This window comes from Equus caballus, chromosome 23, assembly GCF_041296265.1.
Source record: "Equus caballus isolate H_3958 breed thoroughbred chromosome 23, TB-T2T, whole genome shotgun sequence".
Classification (NCBI taxonomy): Eukaryota; Metazoa; Chordata; class Mammalia; order Perissodactyla; family Equidae; genus Equus; species Equus caballus.
The window spans coordinates 53,593,319-53,611,570 of record NC_091706.1 but is presented as its reverse complement, the minus strand read 5'-3'; the positions used below and the strand labels follow the sequence as shown (position 1 = coordinate 53,611,570).

Here is an 18,252-nt window from a genome sequence, read left to right as displayed (position 1 = left end):
GTGGGTTTCCATGACATGGCCCTGCTCACCTCCCTGACCTCTCTCTTCCCATGCTCTGAGTCACTCCATTTTAACCACACTGGCCTTGCTGTCTGTTCCTTCAACACACCCTGGATATTCCTGCCTCTTAGCTTGTCTGCCTCTTGCTCATCATTTGGGTCTCAGTGAGGACAGCTCCCCAGAGAAGCCTTCCTTGACCACACTATCTGAAGTAGCTCCCTGTACCCTGCTTTATTTTTTCAAAACATTGGTCACCACGTGAAAGACATTTGTTGACTTGTTTAGTGCCTTTGTGTTCCACATTAGAATGTAAGCTCCTTTGGGGTTAGGGACCTTGTTTATCTTGTTCAACCACTGTATCCCCAGAGCCTGACACATAGTAGGGCCTCAGTACATATTTTTGAAACTCCACCCTGACTTTTATCATCCAAGAGAGATGTCAAATAATTATATTTTCCCCAGTACAAATGGTTTTGGTTAACCCCTGACTCACAAGTAACAATAAGGAAATAAACAGCTGTGCTGGGCCTGCACACATGGCTCCTTAAAGCAGTCACAATGTATACGTCATTGAGTCCACAGATTCACGGAAGGCCTATCATAGTGGGCAAAGCATGGGCTTCAAAATAAAACCTATGTTCAGATCTCACCAGTGGTGTCACCTGTCTGCGTGTTCTTGGACAAAATCATTTACCCTTTGAGCCATGATTTTTCTCAATTGCAAAATGAGGATAGTAATACTAACCCCCAGGATTCTTGAGATTAAAAAAACGATATTTTTTAGCCAGATGATTCTTACTTCATATCTAAAAAGTTAGTGTCTATAAAATTCCTGATGTATATGTAGGAGTAGACACTCAACACATTTTAATTATTTTACTACTAAGGAAAAAAAAGTTAATTTTTCTTTAGTTTTAGAAACAGGTAATCTGACATGGAATGTGTGGAAGTATACACCACATGTGGAATTCCGTGTGAGGACAGAGATCTTGAGAGGCCAAGGAGTTAACTGTTGAGCATCTCAAATTCTCCTGTCTGGTTGGTTCTACCTTCCTTTATTTCTGGAGTTACTCCTTGTCTGTAGATCTCTTTCTTTGAAAAGCAGCCATAGAGACTCACTTTACAGAATAAGAATATTTAATACATACTATTTCATGGTCATGTTTTTAGCACTGAAACTTTAATAACAAGTTTTGCTTCTAATAAACTGAATTTAATTTTAATTTTAATGCTTTTCCAAGAAATAAAAATAACCACTACTCTTGACCCTCATTATTTATTGTTACTCTTGGTACTATAACATTCAGAAAGTGTTCATTATACCTTTATGTCATACCTCTTAGAGTATATTAATCTGAGCTCTTAATTTAACAAAACTATGTAGAACAAAAGTATGGCAGTTTTAGTCTAAAAGTTTTATACATATTCCGGTTATACTTCAGGATGATTAGTTTAAAGACATCATTTAAAACTCAATATGATAACTAAGTACCTTAAGCAATATTATGCTACTTTTTTTTTTTTTTTTAAGGCTTGGCACCTGGGCTAACAACTGTTGCCAATCTCTTTTTTTCCCCCCCCTGCTTTATCTCCCCAACCCCCTCCTGTACGCAGTTGAATATCTTAGTTGCCGGTCCTTCTAGTTGTGGGATGTGGGACGCAGCCTCAACGTGGCCTGATGAGTGGTGCCGTGTCCGCGCCCAGGATCCGAACCCTGGGCTGCCGCAGTGGAGCGCACCAACTTAACCACTCGGCCACGGAGCCGGCCCCATGCTACTTTTTAAAGTAGCTACAGATCTATTATTTCAGTCTTGATTGTTTGTATATTCATCACCTTGTTTTGTTCTTTCAGTTCTTAAAGTTATCAGCCGGAAATAAATACATAGAGCACCAGCTCTGGAGGGTCATTGCATAAGCTGGTATTGCCCATGAAGACTTTTAAGAACCCACACAATAGCTATAGCTGGAAATTGAAATCCACATGCCTTATTCATTCTCTATCTTGCTAGTAAAAATAATTGGTGCAGAGTCAATAGGCCAGGACACACAGCTTATTATAAGAACCTCTGTTATTTAATACTTTTTTTCGCCTGTAACTTTGTTCTAAAAACTTGTTTCAACAGCTTGTTTGGTCTGCTTTCACCTTTTTCAGAGTTCCATTGACCCCCATCTCCATCCGTTGACAGAGATATCCACTGCACCTTAAACCTCAATACGGTTGATGAGCTGGACCCATAATGGACATGAACACTGAGCTCACTTGGATCAATCCTCCACATCTTAATGTGTTTTACTGTAATTTGCTAAAAACCTGAACCTTCTTTTTTGATTCCAAGTGATCAAGGGCGGAAAAGCAAAAGTTGGGACTTAGGAACATCAAAATGAGAGACTAAGGAATTAATATTCTAAAGTATCCAATATTTTCTCTAAGTCAGTTGTTTTCAGACTTTAGTGCTGCGTTATCAATCACCTGGAGACCTTGTTAAAAAATGCAGATCCCAAACCATCCCCTAGACATTCTGATTTAATCGGTCTTGACTGAGACTCAAGAATCTTCACTTTTAACAAGCACCTTATTTTGATGCTGTTTGACAGTAAACTACACTTTCAGAATATTCGTCTTAGGTCCTAAGTCAGAGGGCAGGTTTTTAAAAATCTTACACAATTCCCAATATGGAACTTGGGCATGGTCTTGAAAGCAGCCTGCTTTCCCACTGCATCTGTGCTTATGGAAAACTGGAACAGTGTTTTGTAATTGTGCTTTATACTCTGAGGTTTCTTATATAAACAGCCCATATAACTACACACAGGAGCACTATGGGCTGCCAATGTGCTTCTGCAGAGTTGTTTTTAACTTCAATCATCTTTTCTCCACTGGTTCACATTACAAGTTCCAAGATGTTTTATTTTCTTTTCTGATTGATTTGATATTGACCCAAATCCTTTACTTCTAAATATACATTCTTCTCTAAGATGCCTGACAAATTGTAAATGATATATGAGCTCCTTGAGGCTAGAGACTGGGTCTAATTATGCAGAAGGGGAATTTTCAACATTTATGAGTCTCCTACGGTGGTAAATCTTTCTGTAAACTAAAAGATCACATCTTAATTGATCTATTTCTTAAGTTTAGATTTTTGTGGATTTTTCTTTAATTGGGACATCTTTTCCTTTGTGAGTTAGTATGGTGTAGTAGGAAGAGTTCCAGAATGAAATGCAAAAAGATCTAGGCTAGTGCCAGTCCTGTCATTTTCTGACTCTGTGCACGACTTTGGAAAGATCATTTAATCTGTTACCTTGTTTGTAAATTGGGGATAATACGAGAGACTATGATATTTTAGAAAGAAAAGTGGGCAAAGCAAAATACAGCCATGAAAACCCAGCATTAGGCCAACTGGAAGGTAATCTACAAAATGAAAATCATTGCTGATTTTTAGTAGTAATTTAAAATTTATTTCAATGTTTTATTGCTTTGTGTTGTTATCGTCTAATATAAATATGAGAAAGAAATAATAAGTTCTGGATAAAAGGCAGAACTTTGTTCTCAACCAGCCTGAACCACTTATTTGTTAACCAATTGCAGTCAAAAGAGAAGAAATGTGATATTTTAGTTAATTTTATCTTGAGGAAAGGTGCAGCTTCTGTTCTGCTGTTTAAAAGGCTAGTAATGGCTTATAGGTCTTCAAATGTTAATAACGATTCTGTGACTCATTTACCTGCTTTCCATCTTATTGGCTTATTATGAGATTCAAATTAGATAAGGTATATGAAACTGCTTCGAAAATGGTAAGAAGTTATACAAGGTCCTAAGATAATGTTTATAAAGTCCTTCCAAACCTCCGTCTCTCCCTTACCCCTACAAAAGTTTGCTTTTGGAGTGATTGAAATTTTAATAAAATTGAAATATTTTATCCTAAACCTGGCTGTAAAGTTTTAATTCCTAGGGTTCTAATTATTTACTATTCTTTTTGTAGCAACTAGACGGACAGGAGATTGTCTGTTGGGCCCGTCTTCTTTCAGCTGTTCTCATCTAGGAATGCAGGTGCAAAAAAAGTGGAAACTCTGGAGCATGCACTACAGTGGATTTCCTATTCCAGCAACACGTGTCTCAAAGTCACATTTAAACCAAAGTACTCCTTTTAGTTTCACTGAAATTTAGATGATGTTTTTATTCTATATAAATATTTTATGTATTTGTTTAATGTACATTTTAAAATACACATTAGGGTTTCCTTTTAAAAGTAAATTTGCTTTAATGTTTTAAAAGTTAATTTAAATAAAATGTAAATAAATTTATGGTAAGTGAATATGACAAAAATTATGAAAGTGCTCCCCAAATACCAAACTTTGGGAAACAGAATTCGGATGAGCAAGATCCTGCTGTGAAGGAGCAGGGGAAAGCTTTTTGGAACAGGTTAGATGTTTCCTAAACTTTTGTCAATGCACGGTGCAAGTTGAAAAGTTCATATATTATTCTTGGATGAAAAAAAATTTAGTTTTAAGTGAGGATTAATCGACTTTGTCCATGCATTGCATATATGGTCATATATTTAGTTGCTATCAAGAATTATTAGTATCTCCCCTATGTAAAGACATTGCATCTTATGTCTTTGAAGGCAAAGCCCACATGGTAAATGATAAGAAATTCTTTCTGTAAGTTGATTAGCCAACCTGAATGAGTATTTGAGGATAGGTGTGTGTCCTCTTTGGAGATAAGAGGCCCCATTGGCAGAGCAGGCACATCATCGGTTTGCATGCAACAAAGGCAGATACCCCCTCTTAAAAAGCCTAGAGAACTTTCGAAGTCTCAACTCCTATCAGAATAACAGTGCGAGCATTTGCCTTACAAAGCCTACGTAATGGCATGAGTAAAGCAAATTAGAAAAATGTCAGCAAAGATAATTTGCTAAATTTGGAATTCAAAATTTAGAAGATCTGTACTGAGGAGAATCATCAAGCAAGCATGAGGAAACAAAACTGGGATGGCATTGCAGGGAGATGATGTAGTTGCTGGGAAGCAGGCCACCTTCATAGTTGGCATATTTTGGAAATATATCTAATTGCTTAACTTTGCAAAAAAATGAGTGCTTTGACTTGCTGATTCCAAATTAATTACCTGGCCACTGAAATAATTTACAGAAAAGCATTCATGGAATTTTTGTGACCAAGAATCATCTCTGCCCATATTTTCTCACCTACCTTTCTACTTGCGAACGTTTCCTAATTTCTAAAACTGTTTATGGGACCCATAAACTGGGCTTTGGAGATGACTCATAAAAAGTTAGGTTGGGTCTGTTGCTGGATTGTCCGGGGAGAGAGAGAAGGTTATCTTGGGAAGGAGGTCAAGGTGTAATCTACTTGAAAGAAGGATCAGCACTTGAGAATGAAAAAGAGGTCAAAACAAAGGAAGCAAGTGTAGTTTGTGGCAGGGCCACAAACCGAAAAATAAGAGAAAACTCACCATTTAAAATTAAAGTCTTTAGATGAATATTTTCCCTAAATTTAATACATACAAAATAATTATATAGTGCTTTAATTATTCTGAAATACGTGACTCTTCTTTGCATCGTTACCTTCACTGGATACAAAAGCTCTATCAGTATTTTCAGAATTACAGAAATCCTTTACCCAACTTTCTAGGTCATGACCTAGATTTTTTTTCAGTTATTTATTCATCATTCAATATTTATTAACTACATACCATGTATCAGGTACATAGTCAGTACCCTCCCATGGCTTGCAGTCTTAGAAAAAAGATAAGCCATTGCAAGTTTGATTATAATAGGGAAATACTTTTTTTTGTGTGTGGAAACTTAACAAGGGAAGCTAGTTTGGACAGGAAATGGTGAAGGAAACCCATTCCAAGGAAGAGGTGTGGTAAGTTTAGCCAGATCCTCGTAAGAGTGCTTTGGAAGGAGAGAGTACGTATCTTATTTCTTTGTGTATCTTCACGGTACCTAGTACAAAACCTCGTACATACAATACATTTGATGAATATCTGTCACGATGATTATCAATTGTTCTGTTCAGTGTGCAAAGTACTTCCAAGAGGTAAGCTTTTAATAAGTTGTAATAACATACACATGCACGTGCACACACATCTGTGAAATGGCTGCATGTATTACAGTCCCTTTTGCTATGTGAGGGCTCATTTCCCAGCTCAGCCTTTCCAGAAGTGCTTTATTATATGAGCTGCTGTGGTTAAGATCTATTGACTTTAAGGATCAGAGACTCACACAGGTTACCTCAAAGAGAAGGGGTGTAGTGTAAGGATTCATGACTGGAACTAGATGTCAAGAACCAAAGCAGCTCTAAGGGTAGGCTCCTTTCTCCACCTGTCATTTCTATATATCTATTGCTCGTTGCTTCCCTACTCCCCTCTGAGAGTCCATTTTCTTCTTCAATTCACTTTTCTGTTCTTACTCCTAGGCTTGGCTTAGAAAGGGCTCTTCTGGGTACTACCACTTGCTTTTATGAACTCTGTCTCTGCATCACAACCTTTCAGCTTCACCTCCCACTGTTAATTGTAGCCGACTCGCCATGTATCTATCCCAATTCGAATTCCCAAGAGTGAGAAGCTGATGGGCCCAGCTCTCCTTTTGTACCAGCCCACATCATAGGGTCCTAGCAGAGGCAGCCTTGGGTCACGTACCACCTCTGGTCCCATCACCTCTAGCCTGCTACAAATCATGGCTGCCTAGGTTGTAGGCATTGTGGAGCCCTCTTCATAAAGGGTGTGAGCAGTGTCTGCCTAACTCACCAAATGCCATCACTGAATACCACTTATATATCCACTCACACTTACAAATTTAGAATTATTTTCCTACTATCATATATCCTAACCAAACTCACACAAACACTAATTTTATTGAGTAAAAAACATCATAACCCCAATTCTTGTTTTTCCCTTTTTCTGTTTCTCCTCTTTGTCATAATGTACTTTGTCCTTCAAACCACTGATTTACAGGACTTTCTCACACACATCAGATTTAGGTATGCTGATGTTCCAGAAAGGCTTAAACCTTAGGAATTCCTTATCTCTCCTCTTCCTCACCTTTTCATAATAGAGCCCATGTAAATTCCCAATTTCTGGTGTTTACCTTCTCTTTTATCATCCCTTATCTTGTTTCTTCCAAGAATTTTGGATAAACTCTGTTTGGAGCACACATGAGGCTAGCTCTCTGAATTTCATGTTCTACTTTAGACCAGGTTCTTCTTCTTTTTTGATGAGGAAGATTGGCCCTGAGCTAACAACTGTTGCTAATCCTCCTCTTTTTGCTTGAAGAAGATTATCGCTGAGCTAGCATCTGTGGCAATCTTCCTCTATTTTGTCTGTGGGATGCTGCCACAGCATAGCTTGATGAGCACTGAGCAGGTCCGTGCCCAGGATCCAAACCTGCAAACCCTGGGCCACTGAAGCGGAGCCCCTGAATTTAACTACTATGCCACTGGGCCAGCCCCTAGGCCAGGTTCTTTTCACACCCACCCTACAAATGAATTCGAAGTTCAGTGATTTGTTGAATAAATGAGTTAGAGAGGTCATGAGAAAAAAAGAAGTACTTCCTAGATGAAAGGAATCAAGTCTAATATCTTGTGAAATCCCCAAGATCTTTGAACTTTTGATTTAAATCCAAAGTTACGTAATTCTGAGTATCTCAGTACATGACGTTATGCCCATAGCATAAATAGCCCCAGTTTCTAATAATCTCATCTTATACTTTTCTTCATGTGCTCCTGAAAACATCCTTTTATGGTTGTAGCCAGAATCGGACTTAAGCATTCCTTTATTTTGGCCTTCTTTAATTTTTTTAAACATTAATGGACTGAGTTTTTAAAAATAGTAATAAAGCAGCGTGCTGATATACAAAGTCTTCACTGGCATTTCTCTTGCCTTTAGCTAATATTTGTAATTCCTCATTAATATGTTTTGGTCTGTGGGTTTATTCTCCAGCTCTTCTTAGGAGAAGAATCTAAAAGCTAACATATTCTTTCTCTCAAAAAGGGCACGAGGAATGATAATTTAGAAAAACAGTGTAATATAACATTCAAAACCAACCTCTAAGGAATCAGATGAGGAGTATCTAGATTGCACTGCTATCATTGACAGGCACTCAATAAATATTTGTTAAAATGACAGACAGTCTTTTCAGTGTTTAAATAGAGTGTATGGTCACTTGAAACCCTCATTACCTAGATTTTAAAGAAATAACAAGTGCTTAAAAATCAAGTTTCTTTTGGGAGGAACATAAAGAATAATTAATGACAGCACTGCCTTCCAGAAAAGTCTCGGAATTAACTGTGTAATGCTTACTGAAACTTCCTCCTTTGAAAAAACTGCCAAAGATATCCACATTGTCTTCTATGCAGTGTCCTTCTTTTCCACGACCACATCTAGTGTCCTCATTTTTGTTTGAAGCCCAGAAGCATGTCTGGACTCCTTTCTCTTTATTTGTTTAAGCTTAACTTTGCTTATCTGCCAAGAGATCAATGGCCTTAGTCTATTGTTTTCTAACATCTTTAAGGGAAAGAACATCCAGGAGTCATGGTGTTATTAAAAGAACACCATGAATTATTGGTATGACAAACTTAATTATATATTATGGGCAAATCAGATACCACCTTGAGAAGTCAAGATAAATCATTGCTCACTCATAGTTTAAGACCAATTTATGAGGAGAATGCTTACTATTTAAAAAGCTCCATCCATTAACTTATTTGTATATGTGTTGGGAAACGCTTCCTATTATTTGATTTTAGCAGTAGATCGTCTGGCTTCAACTTGCAACATCTTTGTTCCATTGACTCTGAGAACCGATGGTCTTAGTTATTTATCTTTTGATAATTTAAAAAACCACAAATCTGTCTAACGTAAAATTTGACTTTCAGAAAATTTATCACTCCTTTTCATATTTAAAAAAATGGCTGTGCCTGTACTTAGTTCTCAATAAATTACAAAATCTTTGGACCTATTGCCTGTTTTTTCATGCCCTCAGCTTCCTACCACCCCCCTCCTCACCACACATAAATGCACCTTTTCTTTTCCCATCAGTGTGTGATTTTCTAATTACGGCTTAATAGACATGAATTAGAGATGGAAAAGTTCAATTTTACTAAAATCTAAAATTAAGCACTGTAGTGTTCAGGCTCATACTCTCCTTTAAAAAAAAAAAAATCCCTGTCCTTAAACTATCTGGGATGGTAATGTGAAAGTACAAAGGATGTGGCCGTGAGTTATGATTTGAAATTACACATTTTTTGAGTCCACATGGTGAATATAAAATGGCATGTCTCCTTGGTCTCTGAAATTCCAACGAATAACCTCAAAGTCTTGTAGTACTACAGTACTTTGTGTTCAGCACTCAATCCCAATAACAGCTGACTGGCAACATTTCATAATGTCCGTTTCCCCTCTTCTATGATATAAAGTGTTTTCCTTAAAAATGTCATTTTCGGCTTTGCACATAAATATTATATATCCTGCTGGTTCAAAGAAAAAATTCTGAAGGCCTCAGAAACTCTTGTAACTAAACCACCTTGAAAGTATCAGTACACCACCAGCCAGGGAGGCAATTCATTTCAGGGTGATCTTAATCTTCTTCAGGATGGGTGAGATGAATAGGAAGAAGCTCAGTTTATATTCCCAAGGCAAATGAATGGTTTCATTATATGACCTGACTGTATCTGCTGCACAGTCACAGTGACAAAGAGGACATTTGTTTCTGTGTCTAAAGATTAAAAAAAAAAAAAACCTTTATTCCTGCCCCAAAGAGGAGAACTGTCACCACCAACGATGCTTATCAAAGACACTGTCATTGTTCCAGCTTGCTCCACCCAGGCCCCAATTGCTACCTGTTGTTGAGTGTGTTACCATTTCCAAGCCATCTCCTCTTGAATTTCAAGAGAGGCCCCTCTGGGCAGCAGTCTCCCAGTTTTACTTCTTTAGAATGACCTCCTTCATCTTGCATTCACATGTGACCCAAGGCAGCACAGGTTGGGTTTCTTGGCTTCCTAGGTTAGACTGAAGTTTGACACTGATAGATGGGGTCAACTAAGGTGCCCTCAGGAAGTTGATCGTGAAGATAAATTGACCCAATGTTAATAAGTAATTAAGCCCAGAAAAATGGAAATTGAATTTAAGTAAATCTATTCAGTATTCTTCCCTCTGCTCCAGGCATAGATACTCAGGCTTTACAAATCTACTGCTTTACAGATCTACTACTACACCTTTAATAAGATTTTTTTTTTGAGGAAGATTAGCCCTGAGCTAACATCTGCCGCCAATCCTCCTCTTTTTGCTGAGGAAGACTGGCCCTGAGCTAACATCCATGCCCATCTTCCTCTACTTTATATGTGGGACGCCTGCTACAGCATGGCTTGATAAGCGGTGCATAGGTCCATGCCAGGGATCCGAACCGGCGAACCCCGGGCCGCTAAAGTGAAACCTGTGAACTTTGCTGCGCCACTGGGTCGGCCCCCAAATAAGACTTTTTTTTAAGAAGTAATATCTTGTCTCAGTTTTTACTGTATTTAGAAGAGCACCTTGCTTATTTGAGACAACAACCTTTATCTTGCCTACAAGAGTACTTTTACCCAGAATTCAGGTGAACTTGGGTTCCTAGCATGGCAGTCTATAGATCTCTTGGATAATCTCCCGTCTCACTGGACATTGATAATACATCAATCTGAGCATTTCCTGGAACCACTTCAGGCCATAACCTCCTCACTAGTCATCCTTCCAGTCCTGGATGTTGACTGTGCCAAGAGAAATGTGTGGCCGGGTAGTCAGACAACGTTACTCAGCAAACTCATTAATCTCTGGACCAGGTCAGGCACCAGTCTTCATATCTGTTTTCTGGTGGCTGCACAAGGTAGCAGTATTGATTTTAGACAACTCTTGATAATTGCTTAGAGCCTTGAAAAATGTAGGCCAGATTAAGAAGGCAAAGGGCAAAGTTTCCAGCTCTTTCATATTTTATAGTCTTCTGGTTTATTTTTCTCTTTGCTCTACCAAGGAGTAAAGCCAACCGAGTTCTTCTCAAAACTCAGAGATTAATGACCCCCAAATATGACAAAGCCCCATGAGGTTACAATGACTTCTCTGGTGTTTGTCTCTTTTAACCCCTCAAATGTTTCTTCAGCAAAGAAAGAAGTGACAAGTCTAAACTGAGAAAGCTGACATCAGAGGTCAGTGGTATGGAATCTTAGTTCAGTCCCCATATGAGGAAGATTTCATAATATAAGATAAAATAAATAGGAATTGGAGGGAAAAAAGGACTCCAAAAGGGCAGGAAACAAATAAATTTTAAATTACTAATGCTAGGCAATTTACATATGTTACCTTATTTAATCCTTGTAATTATTCTACAAGGTTATTATTAGCACACCTATTTTACAAAAACGGAGCCTTACTAAGGTTGACTAACTCTTCAAGTACTGTACATCTAGTATGCTGGGTTTCAGAGCCAGTACTGTCTCAGGGTGAAACACAGAGTCTTTCAAATACATCATTTTGTTCCAAGGGAAAAAGAGCATTCATTACAATGTGAAGTTGACTGGCACATTTCCTAATATGTATAGTTTGGCCAATCCTTTTCTATGAGGATTTTCATCTAGAATTCCTATTAACGTTTTTAGGTCAAAAGAGTAGTATCCGTTAAGACTTTGTATACTATTTTGGGAGAGCTGTGTTCACTCACATTGTCTGGCCCATTACCATTAAAGGTGACTAGAAGCTTAGCGCAAAAGGCTTCTTGGCACCCAGGACCACTACCTTAAATACACACACACACACACACACACACACACACACACACACACACATCCCATAGCTTTTCCTGAGCCTGGTTTAGGCTTTCCAATCAGTGATATTTAGTTTCTTGAGCTCAGGTAAGAATTTCAGGGTTCTCCCCTACCAGCTATTGAAGAAGAGTTATGTGCCTATGTGCCAAGCAGATAGTAATAAATATTTCCTCACATGTTATCTCAATTATTGCTATGTATTGGGGCTTTCTATCCCAATTTTACAGATGAGACAATGAACTCAAGAGTTTTCAGAGATTTGTGCAAGTTCTTCTAGCTAACTTAAAGAGTTAGAATTTGACCCTGTGTCTGTTTTGATTCTAAATTGTTCTCTTCCTTGTGATATGTATACATTTGTTTCTCTACCCACAGTCCCTCTGCTTGAATGATGTTTCCGATTTTGTTTTTAGCTGTGGCTTTTATAGGGCACTATAAAATGAGAAGGACCATGGGAAAATGATAATACCTTCGAGTCGCGTGGAGCTGGGTTTTAATTCTACTTATGACCTTTGCTATGTTGTATCTTTGTTGTTTGGTTGTTAATCCCATCTAGTGACATTTTCAGATAATGTATTTTTCAAAACTTGAATTTCTCTTTGGTTCATTTGTTTTGCTTTGTTTTACATTTCTCTTCTCTTTGTGTTTGTGTTCATTTTTCTCTCTGTTGATCATATGGAGCATATTTATGATAGCTGTTTAAATTCTTTGCTGATTCCATCGTTTCTTGGTCTATTTCTATAAACTCAGTTTTCTCCTGAGTATTGGTCACACTATCCCATTTCCTCATATGTGTAGTAGTTTTTTATTGAATGCCAGACATTGTGATTTTATGTTTTAGTGTGCTGGATTTTGTTGTATTTCCTTAAAGAGTTGTGGATTTTGTTCTGACAGGCAGTCATGTTGGTTGTAGATTAGTTTGTTTCTTTCCAGTCTTGTTCTTAAGCTTTTTAAGGCCATTCTAGAGTAGTCTTTACTTTAAAACTAATTTAGCTTTACACTGAAGAGTGGTTCTTTTGGGGGTCTTTGCTGAATGCACTATATATTCAGTGAGGTCTTTCCCATGTGGCTGGTGGGAACTTGAATGATTTATAAACTTGAATGTGCTCTTTGGCTTAAAACTCCATGATAATTATTTTCTTCCTCTGCAGGTTGTAGTTGCTGGGCCTTTTAGGGCTTCACCTGATGTGTGCACATCAGTATTCACCAAAGACTCAAGACTACCCCTATGGAAATTTCTAGACTCTTTCTCTAGATAGCTCCTTCCGTTTGAGTACTGTGTCCTGCAAATTCTAGCTGCTTTGGCCTCCCCAAACTCTGATCCCTGATTCTGCAACTCAAAGAAGAGATTGTCCAGGGAGGTTTCTCCTCCCTGCAGCCTCATCTAGATATTGCTTCCGGGAAGAAAGCCTCATTGGCTTCCCGTCTCTCAGGGATCATAGTCTTCCCCTGCCTATTCCCAATGACAAAAACTACTTGTTGCCTATATTTTATCTAATTTTCTAGTTGTTTACAATGGGAAGGTAATTCTTGACCCTGCTACTCCCTCATGACCAGAAGTTTAAGTCCTTGTGGTTGGAAATGTTATTTAACTTCTCCAAATCACAGGTATTTTTTTCTTTTCATTTTAAAAGAGGAGATCATAAGACCTATCCTCACACATGTTATGAAGATTAGAAATAATATTAATGTATTCTCTTAGTACTGCACAACATTAACATGTCTGTGTCTGTTTCCTTATTTGTACAATGGGCATAATAATAGTATGTACTTCATGAGTAGTTATGTGGATTAAATGAATTAATATTTGTAGTTTGCCTAGAACAATGCCTAGCCTATAGTAAGAGTTATAAGTGTTAGTTAAATAAATAATTTTGGACAATCGTGGGGGTGTTGTCTACCACCAGAAAGAAAATAATCTTACCATTAATCAACAGTGAACACATTTAGAATTCAGAGGACATGCAAACGCTTTCTTAGCTTTTCCCATTGAAATACTTTTCAGTCCATAGAGACCATCTTGAATGGTTGTCCAGGGTCCCATATCTCTAATATCCCGCTCCCCTTCATTTTTGCTCTCTCTGAATCTCTCTTTCCTTCCCTGCCCAATTTCCTGATTCGCTCCTGGCCACATCATGAAATGTCCTCAAGATTACAATAACCATACCTGCCTGCATCTTTGAAGAGCTTTGGTGTACGTTTTACTGTTCATCTTAGAAAAGCTTAGGTCTTTGAATTTTGTCAAAGTGGGTCATATATAGGACAAATCTTTCTCTTGCTATCTGGACCACTTCTTATAGCTTTGATGTGTTATATGGCTAACAGAATCTCTGTTGCTTTACAATATTTTACCAAAGAATCCTGCTGTGGGTTGAGAGGGAAAGAAAAGGAGGTAATAAATACCAAATACATAAAGCTTTTCAAGAAGTGTTTTATATATAGTATATATTCAGAAAGTGGTGGCTATTATTTGACATTGCCATATGAGTGGATACGCAACTAGCCTTGTTATCTAACCAAGTATTAAGACTAGAGAAAATGAGAAGTCAATCATGAAATATGATCAGATGGGTTTAGGAGGACTGTATTGCCCCTGAATTTGATCATTTGTGTATAATCCAAACTCATCTGTTATCAATTCCAGGGTCTAATTTTTCTACTACTCTCTTAACTAATATCTTAGAATCCCTTGTTTCATTGTCATTTAGTTGAATACCACCTGGAAAAATGTCAACCCTGGATGGACTGTGGAACTTCTCTGCTTCTGCTGAAAGCAATGTAAATTGATACCATTATTAACTTAGTATCACCAACCTGGTCAGTAACCAGGTGTGTTAGTCAACTAATAGGATGTGTGTGTGTGTGTGTGTGTGTGTATGAGAGAGAGAGAGAGAGAGAGTAAGAGATGGAGAGAGAGAGAGATTCATTTTAAGGAATTGACTCATGCAGTTTGGAGGCAGGCAAATCCAAAATCTGAAGGATGGGCCAGCAGGCAGGAGACCCAGAGACAAGCTGATATTACAGCTCAAGTTCGAAGGCCGTCTACTGTGGAATTCCTTCTTGCTTAGAGGAGGCCAGTCTTGTTTTATTCAGGCTTCCAACTGACTGGATGAGGCACATCCATATTATGAAGAACAATCTGCTTTGCTTAAGTCCATCAATTTAAACGTAAATCTCATCCAAAAACACCCTCATAGAAACATCCAGAATAATGTTTGATCAAATATCTGACTACCATGGCCCAGCCAAGTTGACGCATAAAATTAACCATCAGTAATTCAGTATTACTCTCCTACCCTATCAGCCATCTCTTCCTCACATTCTTTGCTATCACAACCCTAAATCTTGTCCCTTCTCTTCAAACCTAGAACGCTTCTCCCTCTATTGAACAAAAGCATTTCTTTATCCAGCTTTTATTGGATACCTACTATATTCCAAGCTAGGAATATAGTGTGCTAGGCTGTGTGATTTCAGTGTGAGCAAAACAGACTTGGTTAGTGTCCTCTGAGGAGAGAGAGAAATTAATCAAATAGTCACAAATCTGATAAACATAGATTATGACGAGAGTCATAAGTGGGACTATAGGAACATGCATAAGAGCACATCAGCCAGGTGAAGAGAGGTGGAGAAGAGGGGCCTTCAAGGCAGAGGAAACAGCACGTGCCAGGGCAAATGTTGATCTCAAAGATGGTCTTGCAGTGATGTAACCTCCTACTGCACCAAGAAAATAAATAGAAACCATCAGAATGAAACTCTCAGCTTCCTCTTCCAAGCCTGTACTCCAACCTGCGTTCATGCCTATTCTTTCCTCCTTCCTTTCTGCTAAAGACCAAGTCTGCCATGAGTTCCATCTCTCTCTCTCTCTCTCTGCTGGCTTCTTCCAGTCAACAGGTAGTCTTTCTCCCCTTAAAAACAAATCAAAATAAAAACTAACAAAACCTTCCAAGATTGAACATCCTACTCCTTCTTCCTCTTTATGTTTCTCCTTGGTGTAGTGAGCAAATTTTTTGTTGACTTGTCTACATTGTTTTTCCATTTCTTCTTAAAAGCATTGAAACACACCCAGACTACTCTATTGAAAATTCTATTTATCAAAGTCACTACTGACCTTCATGTCATTTACTCCAACATAAGCTTTCAGGTATTTACTTTGCTTATCCACACTGTAGCACTGGACAGTGTTGGACTATCCTTCTTTCTTGAAAATTGGTTTTCCTTCTGCTCATTTAGATACTCTTTATTTCCCTTTCTGTTATTCTCTTCTGCTCATTCCTTAAATACTGATGTTCCTCAGGAGTTGATCTTAGGCTGCTTGCTCTTCTCACTCTGTATATGGAAGTTCTACAGCCATGGGGTCAGTAAATAGAAAGAAAAGATGCTCCCAACTGATCTTATACTATGCTATATAATTTTCTTATACTTTTCTGTTTCTCCCTTCTCACCCTAGCTAATCCAGAGAAAACCCATTCCAGAGATCTTTATCACTGGCTCACTGCACAGGCCTAAAACAATGATAGGAAGATAATAAACAATCAATAAAAATTTGTTGACTGAGTTAATACCCTGAGGACCAGTACATGTTGTGTAAGTGCTTCTAGAGCATGTACCCACTGGGTCACTCTTTGGATTAATTGACCTTTACTGAAAAATCCATTGATGGGAGACAGGCTTCTTCTTATTTCCAGCTGTGATTGGTTAATAGGGGATTTCTTGGAGAGCAATGTTCAAGGTAGTTATCCAGGGGTCAGTGGAATAGAGTGCTGTATCCTATTAATACTGTCATGCCTAATGTAAATAACATAATAATATTATTTATTGAACGTGAACCATGTGCTGTCCACTGTGATAAGCACATGAACTGGAGTATCTCAATTAGATCTCACAACAGTTACATGAGATATCATTATTACCTTGTCTTCACATTGCTGTAACTGAGACATAGAGACATTAATAGCTGGCCTAAGACTACATGGCAAACAAATGGTAGAGTTGGGATTTAAACCTAATCTGTCACAATTTAGAGTCCAGGGACTTAAGCATCATTCTATACTCTTAATGGGGTACTCTATACTCTTAGTGGCCTTTTTTCCCATATATTTTTGCCATTCTTGGCCTAATTTAAACCAGGAAGAGGAGAAGAAAGAGTAGAATAGGTGATGATATTGTGTAGAAAGAAGGTTACTCTGCCCTATGAGGATTCAGTTATCACATCTCAAAAATTAGTTCTTTAATTTTTAAAAAATGCACGCACACGCACACACACTTTTTTTCTTTTTGAAATAATTGCAAAAATTGCTAATGTAAGAAAAAGGGCCTTACGGTTTTAAAACCGTTTCAGACTAAGTTGCCAATCAGATGCTATAATAGTCTAAATAGTTTAATGTGTGTCTCCTACAAACAGTGACATTTCTCCCACATTACTACAATATCGTTACCAAAACTGACAAAATTAATGATGTTACATCAGTACCACATGATACGCAGCATTCATATTTAGATTTGCTCAGTTGTACCAATAATATCCTTAATAACAAATGGACGCTGTTCAGAATCTCTCTGTATATTCATCGGCATGTCCATTATTCTCACTGAGCCTCCAGCAATTCACCAATTACAGTTCAGGTTTTCCTCCCCTGGCACTGGTCCCCACAGTGGTTTCCATTGGTGAGTCTCTGCTCTGGTACAGTGTCACTTCCTGTATTCTCCTGTCTCTCTCTCAGTTTTGGGGACAGCAGTTTGCCCTGTGTCTTCTCTCTCTTGTGGATCCAAAAAGAGCTGTTGATTTTTCAGTCTGTCTAGCTTTTTACTTGTTGTTAGAACAGAGAGACGGCTTCCTACCTCCTCATATGCAGAACTGGAAAACAGAAGTCACTTTAGTCTCTTTTAATCTGGAAGAGTATCTTGGTGTTTCTTTGACTTTCACCACTTTCAAATGGTACAGGGCAACTGTTTTGTACAATGTTCCTCAGTTTGGGTTTAAGTGGTGTTTCCCCGTGATTAGATTCAAATTATTTACATTTGGCAGGAATAGCACAGAGGGGATCTTGTGTTTTTTGAGTTGCAAACTCATCTGGTGGTCCGCGATTTCAATTTGTCCCATTATTAATGAAGTTCACTCCAATCCCTTGAGTAAGGTTGTGGATGCCAGGATTTCCCACTGTGAAGTTGCTCTTTCACTCTTTAAAACTAATAAGCATTTAGGGGCCGGCCCCGTGGCAGAGTTGTTAAATTCGTACGCTCTGCTTTGGCGGCCCAGAGTTTCACTGGTTTGGATCCTGGGTGCAGACATGCCACCGCTCCTCAGGCCGTGCTGAGGCAGCGTTCCACATAGCACAACCATAAGGACCTACAACTAGAATATACAGCTATGTACTGGGGGGCTTTGGGGAGAAGAAGAAGAAAAAGAAAGAAGATTGGCAACAGATGTTAGCTCAGGTGCCAATCTTAAAAAAACTA

The 18,252-nt window shown here is 38.3% G+C and overlaps 1 long non-coding RNA gene across 1 annotated transcript in view; it reads left to right on the top strand.

Moving 5' to 3' along the window:
- The window catches only part of LOC138920458 (uncharacterized), a 37,755-nt gene extending 33,837 nt beyond the window's left edge, over positions 1-3,918 (top strand). Inside the window, exon 2 of the long non-coding RNA XR_011431632.1 lies at positions 2,153-3,918. This is a non-coding gene — a long non-coding RNA (uncharacterized lncRNA). The remainder of the gene's footprint in view (positions 1-2,152) is intronic.
- The last annotated feature ends 14,334 nt before the right edge of the window (positions 3,919-18,252 follow it).